This window comes from Podarcis vaucheri (assembly GCF_965113315.1).
Source record: "Podarcis vaucheri genome assembly, chromosome: 2".
Taxonomy (NCBI): domain Eukaryota; kingdom Metazoa; phylum Chordata; class Lepidosauria; order Squamata; family Lacertidae; genus Podarcis; species Podarcis vaucheri.
In genome coordinates, this window is record NC_138760.1 from 134,416,305 (window position 1) to 134,437,158 (window position 20,854).

General features: G+C 54.3%; 2 protein-coding genes across 2 annotated transcripts in view; both read left to right on the plus strand.

Moving 5' to 3' along the window:
- The window catches only part of LOC309525753 (uncharacterized protein), a 400,379-nt gene that overhangs the window by 192,780 nt on the left and 186,745 nt on the right, over positions 1–20,854 (plus strand). The gene's annotated exons all lie outside the window — the stretch shown is intronic.
- The window catches only part of LOC309525840 (uncharacterized protein), a 56,358-nt gene that overhangs the window by 27,007 nt on the left and 8,497 nt on the right, over positions 1–20,854 (plus strand). The gene's annotated exons all lie outside the window — the stretch shown is intronic.

A 20,854-nucleotide genomic window follows, 5' to 3' on the forward strand; every position in this document is an offset into this window, starting at 1 on the left:
CCCAGTTCTCTAATCTGTCAAGGTCGTTTTGAAGTGTGATCCTGTCCTCTGGGGTGTTAGCCACCCCTCCCAGTTTGGTGTCATCTGCAAATTTGATCAGGATGCCCTTGAGTCCATCATCCAAGTCGTTGATAAAGATGTTGAATAAGACCGGGCCCAAGACAGAACCCTGTGGCACCCCACTAGTCACTCTTCTCCAGGATGAAGAGGAACCATTGATGAGCACCCTTTGGGTTCGGTCAGTCAGCCAGTTACAAATCCACTGAGTGGTAGCATAGTCAAGACCGCATTTTACCAGCTTCTTTACAAGAATATCATGGGGCACCTTGTCAAATGCCTTGCTGAAATCAAGGTAGGCTACATCCACTGCGTTCCCTTCATCTACCAGGTTTGTAATTCTGTCAAAAAACGAGATCAGGTTAGTCTGACATGACTTATTTTTCAGAAATCCATGCTGACTATTGGTGATCACAGCATTCCTTTCTAGGTGCTCACAGACTGTTTGCTTAATGATCTGCTCCAGAATCTTCCCTGGTATTGATGTCAGACTGACTGGGCGGTAATTATTTGGGTCCTCTCTTTTCCCCTTTTTGAAAATAGGGACAACATTTGCCCTCCTCCAGTCTGCTGGGACTTCACCTGTTCTCCAGGAATTCTCAAAGATGACTGCCAGTGGTTCTGAGATCACATCTGCCAGTTCTTTTAATACTCTTGGATGCAGTTTGTCTGGCCCTGGAGACTTGAATACATCTAAACTAGCCAAGTATTCTTGTACTATCTCCTTAGTTATTCTGGGCTGTGTTTCCTCTGCTGAATCCTTTGCTTCAAATTCTTCAGGTCGGCCATTGTTTTCTTTATCGGAGAAGACTGAGGCAAAGAAGGCATTGAGGAGTTCAGTCCTTTCTGTGTCCCCTCTTTGCATTTCACCATCTTCTCCTCTGAGTGACCCCACTGTTTCTTTGTTCTTCCTTTTGCTTAGGACATACCCATAAAAGCCTTTTTTGTTGCTTTTAACCTCTCTAGCAAGCCTGAGTTCATTCTGTGCTTTAGCTTTTCTGACTTTGTGTCTACACGTGCTGGCTATTTGTTTGAATTCCTCTTTGGTGGTTTTCCCCCTTTTCCATTTTTTGTACACATCCTTTTTTAATCTTAACTCAGTTAAAAGTTCTTTAGATAGCCACCCTGGTTTCTTTAGGCACCTTCCATGTTTCCGTCTCATTGGTATTGCCTGACGTTGTGCTTTTATTATCTCCCTCTTAACAAACTCCCAGCCATCATGAACTCCCTTTCCTTTTAGTATTGTTGTCCATGGGATCTCACCCAGCACTTCCCTAAGTTTTATGAAGTCGGCTTTCTTAAAGTCAAGAAATTGAGTCCTAGTATGCTTGGCTGCTCCTTTCCGCTGTATAGTAAACTTCAGAAGAGCATGATCACTCGCGCCTAATGATCCTTCCACTTCTACCCCACTAACCAGGTCATCAACATTGGTTAGGAGCAGATCTAAAATGGCTGTTCCTCTTGTTGCTTCTCCCACTTTCTGGACAATGAAGTTGTCTGCAAGGCCAGTGAGGAATCTGTTTGACCTTATGCTCTTGGCTGAGTTTGACGTCCAACAAATATCCGGGTAACTGAAGTCCCCCATTACTACTATCTCCCTTCCTTTTGCATGCTTGGCCATCTTTTCCAGGAAGGCATCATCTATGTCCTCTGTTTGGCTTGGGGATCTATAGTAAACTCCCACAATGAGGTCCCTGTTAGTCTTTTCTCCCTTAATTTTGACCCAAATGCTCTCACTTTGGCTTTGAGGTTCTAAATCTTGGATCTCTTCACAGGTATACACATCCCTGTCTTTCCCCTTAATTCCTCATCAAGTTTCCTGATACCAGAAATACCATTTTCTAAAATTCTGTGATTATCCTTGCTGTGATTTATTGAATGGAAACTGAGACAGGTTTTCCAGGTGAAGCTTTTTCCAAACACTCCCCTGTATGAAGTATCTCATGGGAATCTTGGGTGGAGCTGCGGAGGAAGCTTTCCCAACATTTCAAGCACTAATTTCTTCCCCTTGTTAGTTCTTTCTTGTGAAGTGAGGCTCTCCTTGTGAACGAAGAGCTTTCCTTGATGGGAAGTGGACTGGGAGCTCTGACTAAAGTTCTCTCCACACTCTGAATATTTATATGGTTTCTCGATTGTGTGGATTTTTCTTGTTGTCTCCCTTCTTCTTCCTTTCCAATTCACCACCTACAACCTACAATCTACTGTTATATGGCAGTATTATTATTATTATTATTATTATTATTATTATTATTATTATGTTTAGGCTGAGGAAGAAATTGAGACGCTCCCCTCTGGAGTTCAGAAAGGGTAGATATTCCTGGTGCCCTTAAGCCTGCTGTTCTGCCAGGGAAGCGGGGCTGCGTCCAAACCATGGAGTGGTGGAAGTACTCAGGGAAGGGAGCAGAAAGCGAGGGAAGCATTAGGCCCCCATTTCTAGGAAGGGGAACATCGGCCTGAAGGGGAGCAGCTGCTTTTGGGCAAGGGCAGAGGCCATGTTGGGTCAGGGCAACTGGTCCTTCTATGTTTGGAGCTGGAGGAAGGCCCCGCAGCCATCTTGGATGAGGGCAACTTTGTGCCTGTCTGTTATATACACATACATATCTATCATCTTTCATCTACCTACCTACCAACATACATATATATATATATATATATATATATATATATATTGTTAACGGAAAAATCCGAGGGCTCCCTTGGACAAAAAGTAAAGACACCAACCAGAGCAAATTGGAGCAAATCAGCAGCCTGTAGGCTTGACCTTTATTGAACTGTTGCAACAGGGTGTTCCCCTCACTTGCAGGAGAGAGGAAGGACCCAGAAAAATGGTGTGCAAGGCCTTATAAAAACTTGTGAAATTCCCACCCTGTAGGTCAAGCCCACCCCCAGAAACATCACGCATACATCACAGAAAGGAGGGGTTGAGGGAGGGGTGGTGGTGGTAGCCTGAGTGTCCTGTCACCTGGCTGGTTCCTCCTTTCCCCCCTACCCCTTGAGTCACTTCTAGGACAGTGTTTCCCAACCTTTTTTGGGCAAAGGCACACTTGTTTCATGAAAAAAATCTCGCGGCACACCCGCTCCGGCCCTAAATAGGGCAAGCCACGCCCCCTCCAGCCAGCTGATTGGCTGGCCAGGAGGCGTGGCCGGATGGGATTCCCCTGCTCTCGCGGGGGCTGAGATGGGATTCCCCGCTCATGTGGGGGCGGATGGGATTCGCTCGCTCGCCGCCCCGCGTGTGCTCGCCGAGCATGCGCAGGCCCAGTAGCGAGCGGCGATGGGGCTAGCCGGAGAAGAGAGGGCGAGCCCCCTCCGCTCCGGCCCTAAATAGGGCAAGCCACGCCCCCTCCAGCCAGCCGATTGGCTGGCCAGGAGGCGTGGCCGGATGGGATTCCCCAGCTCTCGCGGGGGCTGAGATGGGATTCCCCGCTCACGTGGGGGCGGATGGGATTCCCCGCTCACGTGGGGAAGGGCGTGATGCCCGCAACCCCACCTCCTGGGGCAGGCCCGGAAGTGCAGGCCCAGTAGCGAGCGGCGATGGGATGTGGGAGCTCGCTCGCTCGCCGCCCCGCGTGTGCTCGCCGCCGCTGCCCCGCCTCTCACCGCCCGACTCGCCCGCCTCCCTCCCACGGAACACAAGGCAACGTTCCACGGCACACTAGTGTGCCGCGGAACACGGGTTGGGAAACACTGTTCTAGGAGACACAGGGGAGTTTCCAGTTTCCTGCCCCCAGAGCGAAGATCTGATGATTGTCCTTTATTCCAGTCCGTGCTGAATCCACTCCCATATGCAAGTTCTTTGTGATCTTGATGGTCTTCTGTCTGGGACCATCAGGGTTGGCATAGCAACTGGGCAGGGCTCCTGTGGATGTGCTGGGATGCTCAAGGGATTATGGCTGCCCTGTATCAAACCTTCCCCATTTTGTAGTCCTTCCTTCATGGAGTCAAATAAAAGTGGTACAGTGCAAATCCGGTGTATGGTTGATTTTTCTATGAATTTATAACAGAAGCGCAGCGTTTGTAGTGTGTGAGTGTGAGTGTGTGTGAAGTTTGTACAAACTGAATGATGGGGGGGGGGTTCCCTGCTACAATACACCCCCCTGGTTCTTGTTTGGAGGAGTGAGGGACGGAGGCGCTTTACTGACGGAATGGCACTTCCCTGGCGCCTCCTTTCCTCCCAGGAGCTCCCCCTTCCACAACACCCCTGCCAGGCTGCCCTCTGGCATGTGGCCCCCTTTCCAGCAGGCGAAGCTGCAGGGGCCACATGTCACTTCCTGGCCCTCCCAAAATGGAGGAGGCCTTGGACCCTGGAGGAGCCTGAGAGGAGCCTTGAGGGGGGCAGGGGGGGGCCTCTCGCCCCTTCCCAGACTTGTCCGCCATCCATTTATTACTACTGTTGATTAAACTTCGGCCCCTCAGGGCTCTGGCACCCGGCACAGTTAGTGCAAATGATCTCAAACCCTAAAATGGATTGACAGGTAACTGACAGGCGTAGATGATCTCTAGAGATCTAGGGAGTCTGCCGGATGCCCCCCTTGGCTGGGCCTGTGATGGACAGCAGAGCCAGGCCAGTCAGCGGACTTCGTCCCTCAGAAATTTCCTGGAGCCTCGCTCTGATTGGCTGCCAAGCCAGCGGGGGTGGAGCCAGCCCTTTAGGCGGGAGAATGCAAGGCGCCTTTTCTGAGGGGGGAGCTTGGAGGGGAAGGTGGGGGGAGGGGAGACCCCCAAGAAGGAGGGCTGAGGGGACCCCCTGGGTGTGGGGGGCGGACTGAGAGGGGGAGTGGAGGGAGACCCCCAAGAAGGAGGGCTGAGGGGACGCCCTGGGTGTGGGGGGCGGACTGAGGGGGGGAGGGAAGGGAGACCCCCAAGAAGGAGGGCTGAGGGGACCCCATGGGTGTGGGGGGCGGATTGAGAGGGGGAGTGGAGGGAGACCCCCAAGAAGGAGGGCTGACGGGACCCCCTGGGTGTGGGGGGGGACAGAGGGGGGGAGGGAAGGGAGACCCCCAAGAAGGAGGGCTGAGGGGACCCCATGGGTGTGGGGGGCGGATTGAGAGGGGGGCGGAGGGAGACCCCCAAGAAGGAGGGCTGAGAGGACCCCCTGGGTGTGGGGGGCGGACTGAGAGGGGGCAGCGAGGGAGACCCCCAAGAAGGAGGGCTGAGAGGACCCCCTGGGTGTGGGGGGCGGATTGAGAGGGGGCAGCGGAGGGAGACCCCCAAGAAGGAGGGCTGAGGGGACCCCCTGGGTGTGAGGGGCGGACTGAGAGGGGGAGCGGAGACCCCCAAGAAGGAGGGCTGAGGGGACCCCCTGGGTGTGGGGGCGGACTGAGAGGGGGCAGCGGAGGGAGACCCCCAAGAAGGAGGGCTGAGGTGACCCCCTGGGTGTAGGGGGCAGACTGAGAGGGGGGAGGGAAGGGAGACCCCCAAGAAGGAGGGCTGACGGGACCCCCTGGGTGTGGGGGGGGACAGAGGGGGGGAGGGAAGGGAGACCCCCAAGAAGGAGGGCTGAGGGGACCCCATGGGTGTGGGGGGCGGATTGAGAGGGGGGCGGAGGGAGACCCCCAAGAAGGAGGGCTGAGAGGACCCCCTGGGTGTGGGGGGCGGACTGAGAGGGGGCAGCGAGGGAGACCCCCAAGAAGGAGGGCTGAGAGGACCCCCTGGGTGTGGGGGGCGGATTGAGAGGGGGCAGCGGAGGGAGACCCCCAAGAAGGAGGGCTGAGGGACCCCCTGGGTGTGGGGGCGGACTGAGAGGGGGCAGCGGAGGGAGACCCCCAAGAAGGAGGGCTGAGGGACCCCCTGGGTGTGAGGGGCGGACTGAGAGGGGGAGCGGAGACCCCCAAGAAGGAGGGCTGAGGGGACCCCCTGGGTGTGGGGGCGGACTGAGAGGGGGCAGCGGAGGGAGACCCCCAAGAAGGAGGGCTGAGGTGACCCCCTGGGTGTAGGGGGCGGAGGGAGACCCCCAAGAAGGAGGGCTGAGGGGACCCCCTGGGTGTGGGGGGCAGACTGAGAGGGGGGAGGGAAGGGAGACCCCCAAGAAGGAGGGCTGAGGGGACCCCCTGGGTGTGGGGGGCGGACTGAGAGGGGGAGTGGAGGGAGACCCCCAAGAAGGAGGGCTGAGGGGACCCCCTGGGTGTGGGGGGCGGACTGAGAGGGGGAGTGGAGACCCCCAAGAAGGAGGGCTGAGGGGACCCCCTGGGTGTGGGGGGCGGACTGAGAGGGGCAGCGGAGGGAGACCCCCAAGAAGGAGGGCTGAGGAGACCCCCTGGGTGTGGGGGGCGGACTGAGAGGGGGCAGCGGAGGGAGACCCCCAAGAAGGAGGGCTGAGGGGACCCCCTGGGTGGGGGGGGAGTGGAGGGAGACCCCCCAAGAAGGAGGGCTGAGGGGACCCCCTGGGTGTGGGGGGGAGTGGAGGGAGACCCCCAGGAAGGAGGGCTGAGGGGACCCCCTGGGTGTGGGGGGGAGCGGAGGGAGACCCCCAAGAAGGAGGGCTGAGGGGACCCCCTGGGTGTGGGGGGCGGACTGAGAGGGGGGAGCGGAGGGAGACCCCCAAGAAGGAGGGCTGAGGGCCCCCCTGGGTGTGGGGGGCGGACTGAGAGGGGGGAGCGGAGGGAGACCCCCAAGAAGGAGGGCTGAGGGGACCCCCTGGGTGTGGGGGGCGGACTGAGAGGGGGGAGCAGAGGGAGACCCCCAAGAAGGAGGGCTGAGGGCCCCCCTGGGTGTGGGGGGCGGACTGAGAGGGGGGAGCGGAGGGAGACCCCCAAGAAGGAGGGTGAGGGCCCCCCTGGGTGTGGGGGGCGGACTGAGAGGGGGGCGGAGGGAGACCCCCAAGAAGGAGGGCTGAGGGGACCCCATGGGTGTGGGGGGCGGACTGAGAGGGGGAGTGGAGGGAGACCCCCAAGAAGGAGGGCTGAGGGGACCCCATGGGTGTGGGGGGCGGATTGAGAGGGGGGCGGAGGGAGACCCCCAAGAAGGAGGGCTGAGAGGACCCCCTGGGTGTGGGGGGGCGGACTGAGAGGGGGCAGCGAGGGAGACCCCCAAGAAGGAGGGCTGAGAGGACCCCCTGGGTGTGGGGGGCGGACTGAGAGGGGGGAGCGGAGGGAAAGGGCCCCTCGCTCAGGAACCCCCCAAGTCTGACACAACTCAGTCCAGGAAGGAGAGGGAAGAAGGGGCAGAAATGGAGTTCAGCATTGGACCACCATGTCTGGAAAGCGGAACATCGGCCTGAGAAGAGACTTCTGCGTTGAATGCCCTGACCGCCTCCAAGTTGAGGCCAGAAGTTGACTTCTGCCTGAAAGTACCTGAAACTGTTCTTAACCTGAGGTACCACCTTAGCTAATGGGGACTCCCGCTGCTGCCGCACGATTTCTGTTCTCATCCTGAAGCAAAGTTCTTAACTTGAAGTAATATTTCTGGCTTAGCGGAGTCTGTAACCTGAAGCGTCTGTAACCCGAGGTACCACTGTATTACTATTCTCCTCCTTGGGCCTCCGAGACAGAGAGGGCCTTTCCCTCCTGGCCCCCTTTGCAGACCCCAGCCGATCCCCCTGGGCCGCTTGCCTGGCCTCCTCCGTGGGGCAACATGGCGGGGAGAGAGGCTGCCCTGCGGAGGCCAAGCCATCATGGCAGGAAGGCGGCTGAGGACCCAAGGTGCCGCCCTCCTTCACCCCGAGAGCGTGGGACCCCCGAGGCCCAGAGACCCCCGATGGTGTCTCTGGGAGCAGCTGGGGCACCGGAAAAAACAAAATGGCGTTCCCGCCTTTTTTGGAAAAACACCATCTCTTGGCCCTGCTGCCTCCGTGGGCTCCTCCTGGGCCTCCCTGGACATTGGGGGTAATCCAGCTGCCCCCAAACAATGGGGGGAAAGAGGAAAAGGAAGAGAAGGAAGGAGAAATGAAGGAGAAGCTGGGAGGGGAGCAGCCATGAGGGAAACTCAGAGGGGGGGAACTCCCTCAGGAAAGCGGGCGAAGGAGAGGAGGAGGAGGCCCAGGGGAATCTGAAAGGGGATTGGCCAGCTGCCCAATGGAGAGGCCTCTGATTGGTCCAGCCTGGCTCTGGGGCGGGAAATGGGGTCAGATAGTTCTGGGATCCCAGTAGAAACTGGTTTTCTGGCAGGAGACATGGGAAGGATGGGAGGTGTCACTCTTCCTTTGAACTGGAGTCCGGAGTCAGCTCTGTCAGACTTCTTTCTGGAATAAGAAGCGCCCTCCTTTCCTGCTGGGTCTCAAACAGGGGCAAGTCAAGCTCAACGCCACCTCCAACCCCCTCCCCTCCTGTTACGGAAAATCTGGGTGCGTATTTACCCTGCCACCCAGCCAATCGGACCAAGTCCGTGGATTCTTGCGGAAGAAAAGGAAGCTCAGCCAGACGCAGGAGCAAAATGCGAAGATCCAAGTTTATTGCGCAACAGGTTCAAGGCGAGATTGAACCCCGAGAATGGGGCGACATAAACTTTTAAAAGTTCCCTCCAAGTCCCATAACACAGTGCGCGGAACGTCATGAATACATTATGGGAAGGTTGGGTTTCATGGATTACATCATGAATATATTACACACGTCATGAATATCTCAGAGAAAGGTGGGGTTACACTAATTTACATTTGAGGGAAGGGAGGGGGGAATATGCAGAGCGAGGGTCATACACAAATACACATTTCATGAGTACCGGTGGCGGTGGGACAATGGGTTACTGATATGCACTGTCTACCACCTGGTATTGCCCGGGGGACGGGCTGGGCAGAGCGATCTGACAGGATTAAGGAGTTCCTGTGTACGTGACTTGCCGTCTCGAGGATTATGGAGTCGGCCAACATCATGGAGTCCTGGGGAAACTGAGTCGAATGACACCAAGAGCAAGAAAATTGGAGCTGTGGTTGATTTTATATGAATTTTGAAAGATTCTGATGACTTTCAGTCCGTTCCGTAGCCTAGATCAAAAGCGGAAGCAGAATGTATCCATTCTTGCAGAAATGGATACATTGTAACAAGGGTTTGACAGTTTTACGAGGTCGGGAGTTTCGGTTCTATTGTTCTCGCCGTGGGGGGCCGTCAGCAGCTCGTCAGGAGGTTAAATGAGGCGTGCAAGAGCTCCCTGAGCTAGCTCCTGCAGGACGAATGCATGGCTGTGATTGGCCAAAGCGCGGCCATAGGAATAAGCGGAGAAGGGAAACACTCGGTCTACTCATTCTAAGTATGGAGCGCAGATAGGCATAGGAAAGGATAGGGAATATATATATATTCGAGCTTATTTCGCTCGGGAAAAGGTCTGGGAAACGTGTGGTGCTTGTGCAACGGTGAAGGGGGTTCGAGGGTGGGTGTGCGGTGGTACCCTTGAGGTCATCGCCTCGGACAGCCAGGAAAGAGGGGAAATAGGTACCCCCCCCTCGGTCCGTATCAGTCCCCCATTCGGAGATAGATTTGCATTAAAGTTCTGTAAGAACTTGCAAATCCTTTCTCCGCACCATTCGAGCGCTAAATTTCGGTGATCTCGTATTCACCTTCTCCTAAATGCCTCATCTGTACATAGTCTGGGAAAGTGGGAGTATGTCGGGAGCGGGCATAGGCTCGAAGAGGAAAGGAGCTAGGAGAAGCAGAATGTCGGAGGAGAGAGCAGCAAGGGGTAATACAATGCATAGTGCAACACAGGATAGAGACACAAAGGAAGACAGTTAAAATGATAAACAACACGACTTTCAATAGTTGTCTGAGCCATCCCAGCTTGGGCAACCATCCCCATAAGTCCACATCGGATAGCCCCTCATGCTGGATGTCGTGGAGCTTCCCTGCTAGTTCATGGATATTATTCAAATGTCCAGTTATATTTAAGGTCTGGTCAGTCACGTATGTGCAGCACTCTGTGCCTATTAATGCGCAGGTGCCTCCCTGACTGGACAAGAGGAAGTCTGTCGCGATTCTCGTCTGTAGGCTCAATTGTCTTACCTCGGATAGTTCCGACATGAGAGAGTCTGTGATCTGGGTCGCCTCCTGCATGAACTTAAGGAGGATGTCGGTGAGTCGGAGAATATCCACGTGGTTTGAACCGGCACCGTAGGCGGGGAAGAGTGCTCGGCCTACGGTTTCTCCATTCGCAGCAACGTCTGACAGGTCTGACAGCTCCTTTTGCTCCCTTTTGTTCCGTTGTCTTCCAGGCGGTAGGTGCGGTAATATTCTAATTCCGGGAACGATGTAGCCGATGAAGCAGGATCCGGACATGTGTGGGCTCACCCATGTATAGGCGCGGTGCCCACACACCCAGAATAGGCCGCTGAGGTAAGATTCCATTCGGCCTGAAGCAAAGGTTTGTAGTAGCATGGTGTCTGCGGGTTGTGGCTTCCAGTCCAAGGGGTGTCCAATCGCAGCGGCCCAGGCAACAGTAAGGTTAGGAAAAGTTCGGGAGTCCCTTGTGTTAGAGACAGTGACCAGTCCAGTTGGTAGGATTTCCAGAGTGTTGGTGCATGTACTGGATCCGATGAAGGTTCCTTCCCCTGAGAAGCTGCGGCAAAGGGGTCCCTTCGTAGGGCCGGTGAGGTAGAGGTATTGATGTGTTAAGTTGAGTGCGGTCAGGTTCCAGGAGGTAACATTTCCGGAACGGAACTGTTCTAAGGTCACTGGTACAGGGACCAGTGGGAGGCTCTGTTGGAGATGGCTGGGTGCGTGAGCGCAAATCCAGCAGTCCGGGTAGGGTGACTCCTTCGCCACCTGGCTGAGAAGCTTAATATAGGAGTTTTGCTCCCAGGATGACAGGAGGTCTTCTCCCGGGAGTGCCGGGTCGGCGCCGAATTGTCGGGGTGCTGTGCCAACCGGATGGAGGGGGTCGGTGGTGTTCAGTAGTCGCCTATCCCTGGCGATACCGCCGCATCGCAGGGGTCCGACGTGGTCCCATGAGGGGGAGCGCGAGGGGTGTAAAGAATGGTGCCACCCTTCGAGATATTCAGCCCCTCTCCACTCATGAGTGACCCCTAAGTCCCATAGACAGCAGAACCGCCGTAGGCAGAGTCCTTGGAGTTGGGGCTTCCGGGTTTCTGGGGTGGAGCGGAGGCACTGGAAGCCGAAAATCAAGTTTCCAGAGGGGTGGCTTGATTCCGTATAAGCGTGAGTAGCCCCTCCTGTCTCGACTTCGGTCCAGTTTGGGGTTTGCGAGATCTCTCCACTCTCGTAAAGAAGGTAAGTCCCATTTCTGCAGGTCAGCCGGTAAGAGGAGTGGTCAAGAGTGAGAGCCGCGGAGCCGATACGATGTAAATCCTTGTTTCGAATGAAAAGTTCCCAATATTCGTTTTCGGCGAGTTGGGGAACTAGGGAATGGCGCAGCAAGGTCCGGGATTCGGGAAGGCAGAAATCAAAGTCCCCCATTCGATCAGGGTTAGACCTTCCCGTCTCGACCTCATGATAGTCCAAGAAGTGGTAGTTTGTTCGTAATCCTGTGCAGTGGTCTGATGAGGTAGATGTGACCCAGGATAAGGTGGCGAGGAGAAGGGCGGTGGTGACCAGGCGCATGGCTCGGATGCGTGAACGAACGAAGACGCCTGTCAGGGTGAGGCTGTAAAGCGAAGGTATCAAATAGCGCTGTTGAACGGAGCTGTCAGATGAACTGTCAAAGGCGAAGCTGTCAACGAAGGAAGTAGTGAATGGAGCTGTCAAACGAAGCAAGGTGTCAATGGAGCTGTCAAACGAAGCACGGTGTCAATGGAGCTGTCAAACGAAGCAAGCTGTCGATGGAACTGTCAAACGAAGCAAGCTGTCAATGGAGCTGTCAAACGAAGCAAGCTGTCAATGGAGCTGTCAAGCGTGGTTGTCGGCGCGTCTGAAACGTAGCTTGATGGTGTTGGTATCTGGGATTATTTCGGACGTCCAGTTGGGTGTCGCGGTGTCTGGTCCGGTCTGTTGGGCCCGACTTTGGCCCCGATCGGCTGGTCCGGTCTGTTGAGCCCGACCTTGGCCCCGATCAACTGGTCCGGTCTGTTGAGCCCGATCTTGGCCCCGATCAGCTGGTCCGGTCTGTTGAGCCCGACCTTGGCCCCGATCCGCTGGTCCGGTCTGTTGGTCGTCGTCGTCAATATATGAGGTCGGTAAAGCCGGTGGAGTCGAAAAGGTGAAGTCCTCGCCGTTGCTTTCTTCCGTCTCCTGTGGAGGGGGTGAGGACTTGCACCTAGTGTGATGTAACCAGGAATTCTTCTCACCTACTTTCACGGCGGTTGGCGATGTCAAGAGTACTTGGTAGGGACCTTCCCACGCGGGTTGGAGTGGTTCTTTCTGGTAGACCTTGACGAGGATCCAGTCGCCCGGGTGGAAGGAGTGAGCGTGGACGTCGATGGGAAGATTCTGTCCCTCGATGGCCGCGTAGTGGTGGAGACGCTGTAGCTGTGTCTGGAGCTGAATAACATAATTAGTAAGTTCTGCCTCCCCGAGCTCCAGTTCCGATAGTAGGAATAGGGTGTTGTAGACGGGAGGAGGTCTCCCGAATAAGAGTTCGAATGGGGAGAGTTTCAAACGTCCGGTTGGGGCGCTGCGGATGTTATGAAGAACCAGTGGGAGTGCATTGACCCATTTTAGGCCAGTGAGCTCGCAAAGTTTGCCCAACTGTATCTTTATTTCCTGGTTCATACGTTCCACTTGGCCAGAAGATTGTGGGTGGTATGGGGTGTGGAGGTCCCATTTGATTTGGAGTGATTTGGCCACTAATTGCACCACTTCTGCAGTAAAGTGGGTCCCCCTATCGCTGTCTAGGCGACGGGGTATGCCATAGCGGGGAATAATGTCCTGTAGGAGGGCCCTAGCAACTACGGATGCGGTGGCCTTTCTGCAAGGGAATCCCTCCACCCATGAGGAAAATTGGTCAACTATAATCAAAGCATGCTTAAAGCCTTGGCATTGGGGCAGATCAATGAAATCAAGCTGCAAGTTCTCAAAGGGGACAAAGGCCCATGGTCTGGCTCCCGGCGGCCTCCTTGGTTCACGCTTAGGATTGAACCGCTGGCAGGTAATGCAGTTCTTTGATGCTGCTGCTGAAGCAGCAGCTATCCCGGGTGCGTACCAAAATCTAATTACATGTTCCATTAATCTCCCTTTTCCCCAATGTGTCCGCTGGTGAAGAAACCTCACTACTTTTGGAGTCCAGGCCTTTGGAAGGACGGTTCTTCCATCGGGGAGGACCCAGATACCTTGTTGTTCGGTGGCACCTATCGATTCCCACGTAGCCTTCTCATCCCTTGGGGCAGATTTGTAAATTTCTGTGAGGTCTAGGTTTGCTGGCAGTTGGAGGGCTTGGAACTCGGATTCGTTGTTAGGGGTGCGTAAGGCTGCCATCTGTGCGGCTTTGTCGGCTCGTCTGTTTCCTTTAGAAACTGAGTCCCTGCCCTTGGTATGGGCCTTGCAGTGGACAACGGCTATGGCGGCAGGTAGGTGGATCGCTGTGAGAAGTCGCTCAACCAGGGCGGCGTGCGAGATTTGAGACCCGGCAGCGGTTAGAAAGCCTCTTTGGAGCCAAATTTGGCCAGTTGTGTGCACCAAGCCGAAACAGTATTTACTATCTGTATAAATGGTTATCCGCTTCCCTTCACCAATCTCGCAGGCACGCAGCAGCGCAATTAGCTCGGCGGCTTGGGCACTGTACTGAGAGTTAATTGGATTTGACTCTAGTATTTCGAAGTCGGAGACCACCGCGTACCCGGTCTTCCTAACCCCGTCGATCACTTTAGAGCTACCATCAGTATATAATATTAGGTCCGGGTTCTCCAGGGGAAGATGATCTAAGTCTTCACGGGGCTTTTCGGCTTGCCGGACTATAGTGGTGCAGTCATGATGCGGGGTGCCATCATCGGGAAGGGGTAGTAGGGTAGCGGGGTTTAGCGAGTTGACACGTTTAATGGTGACATTGGTTGGGGTTAGTAGGAGGGCTTCGTAGCGGTTGAGGCGGGAGTTTGAGAAATGGTGACATCCTTTTAGGGTTAGGAGGGTTGAGACTGAATGGGGAACGTGGAGGGTGATTTCGTGGCCTAGAACCGTCTCTTGGGCTTTCTCGAGGAGGACAGCGGCGGCCGCAATGGCTCTGAGGCAACTGACAGCCCCTTTGGCAGTATTGTCAAGTTGTAGACTATAATATGCTACTGGCCTCTCTTGGTCGCGGAATGGTTGGGTTAGGACCCCAGAGGCTACCCCCATTTGCTCGTGGATGAACAAGTTGAAAGGGATTCGGTAGTCGGGTAATCCTAGGGCAGGAGCAGATCTGAGTTCCCGTTTTAGTCGTTCAAAAGAGCTGTAAGCTTCATCTTCCCAGACTAAGGTGTCTGGGTGGTCCTGTCGCGTCATGGCAGTTAAGGGCTTCGTTATTTCACTGTAACCAGCGATCCATGCCCGGCAGAAGCCGGCCATGCCAAGGAAGCCGCGGAGCTGTCGCTTTGTTTTTGGGAGGGGAATTTTGGTGACTGCCTCAATCCTGTCAGTGGCTAGACTTCTAGTCCCTACTCCCAAGATGTGTCCGAGATACTTGACTTCTTGCTTACAATATTGGAGTTTCTTAGGAGACACTTTATGTCCCTTCTTTGCTAATTCTGATAGGAGGCATTTAGTATCTATCTTACACGCCTCCTCACTGGTAGAACATAATAAAATATCGTCCACGTAGAGAAGCAAGGTGGAACTGGCCGGTAAGTGGATGTCCTCTAAGTCCTGATGTAACACGGCCGAAAAAATGGCGGGTGACTCTACGTAGCCTTGGGGCAGTCTCGTCCACGTTAATTGGCTGGGCCCCCAGGTAAATGCAAAAAGGAATTGGCTGGCCGGATCTAGGGGTATGCTGAAGAAGGCAGAACACAGGTCCGCAGCGGAGTACCAAGTCGTCCCTGCTGGAATGGCGTTTAGGAGGGAGTTCGGGTTGCCAACTACCGGGTGTCGGGGGATCACGAATTGGTTCACTAATCTCAAGTCCTGCACAAAACGGTACCGTATAGGTGCCCCCTCCTTAGCGGGCTTCTTGACCGGGAGAACTGGGGTATTACAGGGCGAAGCGCATGGGACTAGAATCCCCTTTTCGAGGAAGTCCTCAATCATGGGTGTTAGGCCTTCTATGGCTTCTTTGGGCAGAGGGTATTGCTTGGTGCATGGGAAGGGTAGGTCGCTTCGGTAAGTGATCTTGACCGGAGTGGCGGAGAGTAAGAGTCCTACTGAGGTTGATTCAGTCCCCCATAGGGAGGGGGGCAAGTCGTTTTCGAGTTCTAAAGGGAGTTCGGGAAACTGTCGGTCCGCTTTAGATTCCTGAACGATACCCTGGAAAATGGGAATGGAGTTCCCTGGCATATGTAGGTAAATGCCATCTGGGGAGCATTTTATGGTGGCATTAAGTTTGCAGAGGAGGTCTCTGCCGAGGAGGTTGACTGGGCTGCTTGTTAAAAGAAAAGTGTGTTCCGCTAGTAATGGTCCGAGGGTGACCTTGGCCGGTCGCGAGAGCGGGCAAGTGCGGGGTATCCCATCCAGTCCCATTACTTTCTTGGTTACTGTCCCTGGTTCCAGGTGACTGTCGGTTAGGGTGGAATAGGTGGCCCCTGTGTCCAGTAGACATTGGTAAGGGTGGCCGTCTATCTCGATAGTACAGACCGGGTCTTCGGGTGACAATGTAAGGACAGGGCAGATGGTTTGGGTCTGACTGGGATCCCCTTCTGATTGTCAATAAGTGTTCTGATCATCGGGAGGTGGTTGGTTTGGAGGGTGCAAGGGAGGAGCAGTAGCATTCGCCCAAGGGTGGGCAGGCTGGTCTATGGCTGGCAGTTGGGTCGCCGGCATTTGGGTCCGGGGTCCCGGTTGTGGTCGGGATTGAGGGATCGGGTTCGAGACCGCCGGTGGGGTATAAGCCGCTGGGTTGTGGTTGCTGTAGCCTGGAGTTACGTTGGCTTGCGGGGAGAAAGGGGGGTGGGTGATCCGTACAGGGAAAGGCTTAGGCTCCTGTCCCCCGTAGGGTGTCGCATTTAGGTAGGGGCAGAATCTTTTTATGTGTCCCTCTTCCTGGCAGTAATAGCATCCTCCAGTCCCAGGTCCCCATTGCCTATAGGGATTTGGGGTTCCTCCTCCACGGATTCCCTTTCCTCGAGGGAATCCCCTGCCTCGATTAGGACCATAGGCAGTTTCCATGCTTAAGGCTAGTATTTGTTCGACCTCGGGCTTCGTTTCCTTCTTCTTTCTTTCATCCCGAGAGTTGTAGACAGATTTTGCGATGGACAAGATTTCACTTACGCTCTTTCCATCGTATCCAATTTGGAGATTCAGAGCTTTCCTGATATCTGGGCAAGCCTGATCCTTGAAGAACCCTTTAATGATTACTTCATGCTGTGGGTTGTTGGGGTCTATTCCTCCCCATGTTTTAATGGCAGAGACCAATCTAGTGTAATAATCGGACGGGTGTTCATTTGGTCCCTGCATGACCGACTGGACTTTGGTCCAATTAACGGTGCGTTGTCCGGCGGCCTTTACACCGTCCAAAATGGCCTTTTTAAATAGGTTTAAGCACCAAATACCGTTAGTGGTATTATAGTCCCATTCTGGTTCTACTCTGAGACATTGTGCTGTGAGCGCTTGCAATCCCTGAGGCCGTCCCCTTTGGTAGTCAGGTAGTTCTATGGCTTCCCCAGCTTTAGTTAGAATGTCCGCTTTCTCCGCCTCGTTGAAGAGGGCATTCAGAAGGACGTGGACATCGGGCCAGGTGGGATTGTGTGTGGAGAAGATAGCGCTGACCTGGCGGTGGCATTTGTCCGGGTCGTCCCTCAATGAGGGCATCTGGTTTGACCAAGTTACCAGGTCTGAGGTATAGAAGGGTTGATGGGTGTAAACCATCCGCGGGGGCCCATCAGGTTCGAGAGGAGGAATGGGCAGGGCCCTTAAGGGCATCTGGACCGCAGTAGAACTCACGGTGGAGCTTACTTGGTCAGAAGTCCCCGGAGTCTCTTTATCGCGGCCCCGGGTCCCTTTTTCGGAGCCTTGAGGTTCCGTGGGAGCGGGTTTATTCCCGACTTGGGTAGAGTCCTCAATGGCGTTGTGGTGAGTAGAGGAGGGGATTTTAGTTTTAGCTTGTCCGGGGTTTTTAACTTGTTTGGCCCCCCCCTTGTCCTTTTTCGCTTGTAGTCGTGTGACCCTCCTATTTTCGGTGTCTTGTGTCTCATCCTCCTCCCCCGTTTCCTCCCCACTACTGGAGTCGCTGTCGCTGGATGTCGGGGCTTGCGGCGGTGGTCCTTGATAGTAAAAGGGGACCAGGGTCTGTCGTATATCGTCATCTTCGTAAGGGGGGGGCATTGGCAGTCGCCCGGGATTTAATATAGGCAATTGGTAAGATGTTGTTCCCTTTGGGGCTTGGAGCATTCTCCTTACGGCCTCAAAGGTGGCCAGGTATTCTAGCTGGCGGGGTTTTTCTTCTATCAGGGCTTTCCTTAGGTGGTTCAAGCGTTCTTCATTAAACGAACCCCCCGGTGGCCACCGCAGTTCGGGTCTGGCGGAGGCAGTCCTGGCGGGCCAGGTTCCGGAGCAGAGGTCCTCTAGTTTTTCCTTAGATAACAATTTGTGGCCAGGAATCGACTTCCAACACGCGATGACAAATTGAAGAGGGGAGTCGGGATCCTTCTGGGAATGGGATGGCTTCCGGGAAGCCTTCCTCCCAGAATGAGTCCGCTCGTGTTTGGAAGCCTGGGTACCCATAGTATATCTCACGCGTGTCTAGATAGGAAAGAGGAAAGAGGAGGGGGTCGATAAGGATTTGTGGGTCTAGGGTTATTCGACAAAAGGACTAGTAAAATGAAAGGTCTTTAGTCGCTTGGCAACTTCCTAGGGAGGTTTTTAAGAGCTCTAGCTATCCGGTATTCCTTACTTCCTTTTTCCTTAACCATTCACCTGGGGTCCCTTTTCCACTCTGCCGATCCCGCCCAATTCCTCATGGGCTATTCCCTCCTGGCAACCTCCTACCTATCGTCACAACTCAGGAAAAGGGGCCCTACTGAACGCCCGCACTGTGCGGTGCCAGATCGGGTGGTCCCTGGACAGAGTTTTGGGTCGAAAATCCCCCTTGCTTTCGGAAGCGGGCTTACAGTACACGTGGTATTGTAGCCCGACCGGTGCGGCTGGGATTGGGATAGAAAGCAAGACCACTTCCTGCCCCCTAGAAAGGACGCTCGGGAAGATCGGAAAGAGAGCTCCAACCCCTTGCTTTCAACTGGGATGCCCGTTTGCGGGGAGTCGGCTATCTTTCAAGTCGGGTCTCTCCGTCTTACCCTTCGGGCTCCCAATTGGTGCGGCTGGCTGGAGGGTTTAGATAAAGAGATAGAGCTCAGAACCCCCCTTTCGGGTCGAGCAGCGGTCCACGGTCTCTCTCACTGACTGGACCAAGAGAAAGGCAAGAAGGTACGATAGAGAGGAGGGCAGAGAATTCAGTTGCCAGGAGACTTCCACCCCTTCCCACCAGTGCACTGGATTTTCCTATACTCACGCGTCTTCCCGTCGATCCGATCCCGGGATCGATGAATGAGCCGGCTGGATCCCTTTTGCTCCCCGGCTGAACTCCTGGGGCTTCCGATTACCGCCCGAGAGATGGCCGGAGGTCCAAAAGGGTCTTCTCGGGCAAATTGGCCCGCAGCCGGCTGAAGAATTCGGGGCCTCCGGTCAGCAACCCGGGAGAACCGCTAGCCCCACGTTGGGCGCCAAGCTGTTACGGAAAATCTGGGTGCGTATTTACCCTGCCACCCAGCCAATCGGACCAAGTCCGTGGATTCTTGCGGAAGAAAAGGAAGCTCAGCCAGACGCAGGAGCAAAATGCGAAGATCCAAGTTTATTGCGCAACAGGTTCAAGGCGAGATTGAACCCCGAGAATGGGGCGACATAAACTTTTAAAAGTTCCCTCCAAGTCCCATAACACAGTGCGCGGAACGTCATGAATACATTATGGGAAGGTTGGGTTTCATGGATTACATCATGAATATATTACACACGTCATGAATATCTCAGAGAAAGGTGGGGTTACACTAATTTACATTTGAGGGAAGGGAGGGGGGAATATGCAGAGCGAGGGTCATACACAAATACACATTTCATGAGTACCGGTGGCGGTGGGACAATGGGTTACTGATATGCACTGTCTACCACCTGGTATTGCCCGGGGGACGGGCTGGGCAGAGCGATCTGACAGGATTAAGGAGTTCCTGTGTACGTGACTTGCCGTCTCGAGGATTATGGAGTCGGCCAACATCATGGAGTCCTGGGGAAACTGAGTCGAATGACACCAAGAGCAAGAAAATTGGAGCTGTGGTTGATTTTATATGAATTTTGAAAGATTCTGATGACTTTCAGTCCGTTCCGTAGCCTAGATCAAAAGCGGAAGCAGAATGTATCCATTCTTGCAGAAATGGATACATTGTAACAAGGGTTTGACAGTTTTACGAGGTCGGGAGTTTCGGTTCTATTGTTCTCGCCGTGGGGGGCCGTCAGCAGCTCGTCAGGAGGTTAAATGAGGCGTGCAAGAGCTCCCTGAGCTAGCTCCTGCAGGACGAATGCATGGCTGTGATTGGCCAAAGCGCGGCCATAGGAATAAGCGGAGAAGGGAAACACTCGGTCTACTCATTCTAAGTATGGAGCGCAGATAGGCATAGGAAAGGATAGGGAATATATATATATTCGAGCTTATTTCGCTCGGGAAAAGGTCTGGGAAACGTGTGGTGCTTGTGCAACGGTGAAGGGGGTTCGAGGGTGGGTGTGCGGTGGTACCCTTGAGGTCATCGCCTCGGACAGCCAGGAAAGAGGGGAAATAGGTACCCCCCCCTCGGTCCGTATCACCTCCCCACTTGAAAAGCACCATTTTGAGAAGCAGCCACTCTCAAATACGAAGAAATCAGCACCTCCACCTGCTAACATTCCCCCCCCCCGCTTGGTTTTCAGGGAGGGCTTTTCTTAGCCCCTCATCCCCCCCCATTCAAAATAAGGGGCAGGCTGGCTGGAGACCCTTCCCTCCAACCCCCTTACCATGATTTAATGGCATCCCGTTTATATGTATTCCCCTTGTCCCAAAAGAGCCTTCGCTTCAGGGGGGTCTTCCGAATGAGCTGCCAGGAGAAGGCACCTCAGCCTGACTCTCCAGTGGCAGAAGGTTCCCTAGGACACTCCAGGCTCAACGTGGGTCAAACGCTGAGGAAAACTTCTTGGAGCAACTTTTGGGAAAAGGGGAATTCATATAACCGGGATGCCATTAAATAACGGTAAAGGGGTTGGGAAATGGGAGTGCCTGATCACCTCATCTGTCTCCTGAGAAATCTCTATGTGGGACAAGAAGCTACAGATAGAACTGGATCTGGAACAACTGATTGGTTCAAAATTGGGAAAGGAGTACGGCAAGGCTGTACATTGTCTCCCTGCTTATTTAACTTATATGCAGAATTCATCATGCGAAAGGCTGGGCTGGATGAATCCCAAGCCGGAATTAAGATTGCCGGAAGAGATATCAACAACCTCAGATATGCAGATGACACAACCTTGATGGCAGAAAGTGAGGAGGAATTAAAGAACCTTTTAATGAGGGTGAAAGAGGAGAGCGCAAAATATGGTCTGAAGCTCAACATCAAAAAAACGAAGATCATGGCCACTGGGCCCATCACCTCCTGGCAAATAGAAGGGAAAGAAATGGAGGCAGTGAGAGATTTTACTTTCTTGGGTTTCATGATCACTGCAGGTGGTGACAGCAAAAGAGAGCCCATAATCCCAGGATCTCTGAAATGAACAAATAAATGCACAGGATGGTCCAGATCGAACTCTTCCACGGATAAATGTTTGCCACGTCCAAAATGGAAGGG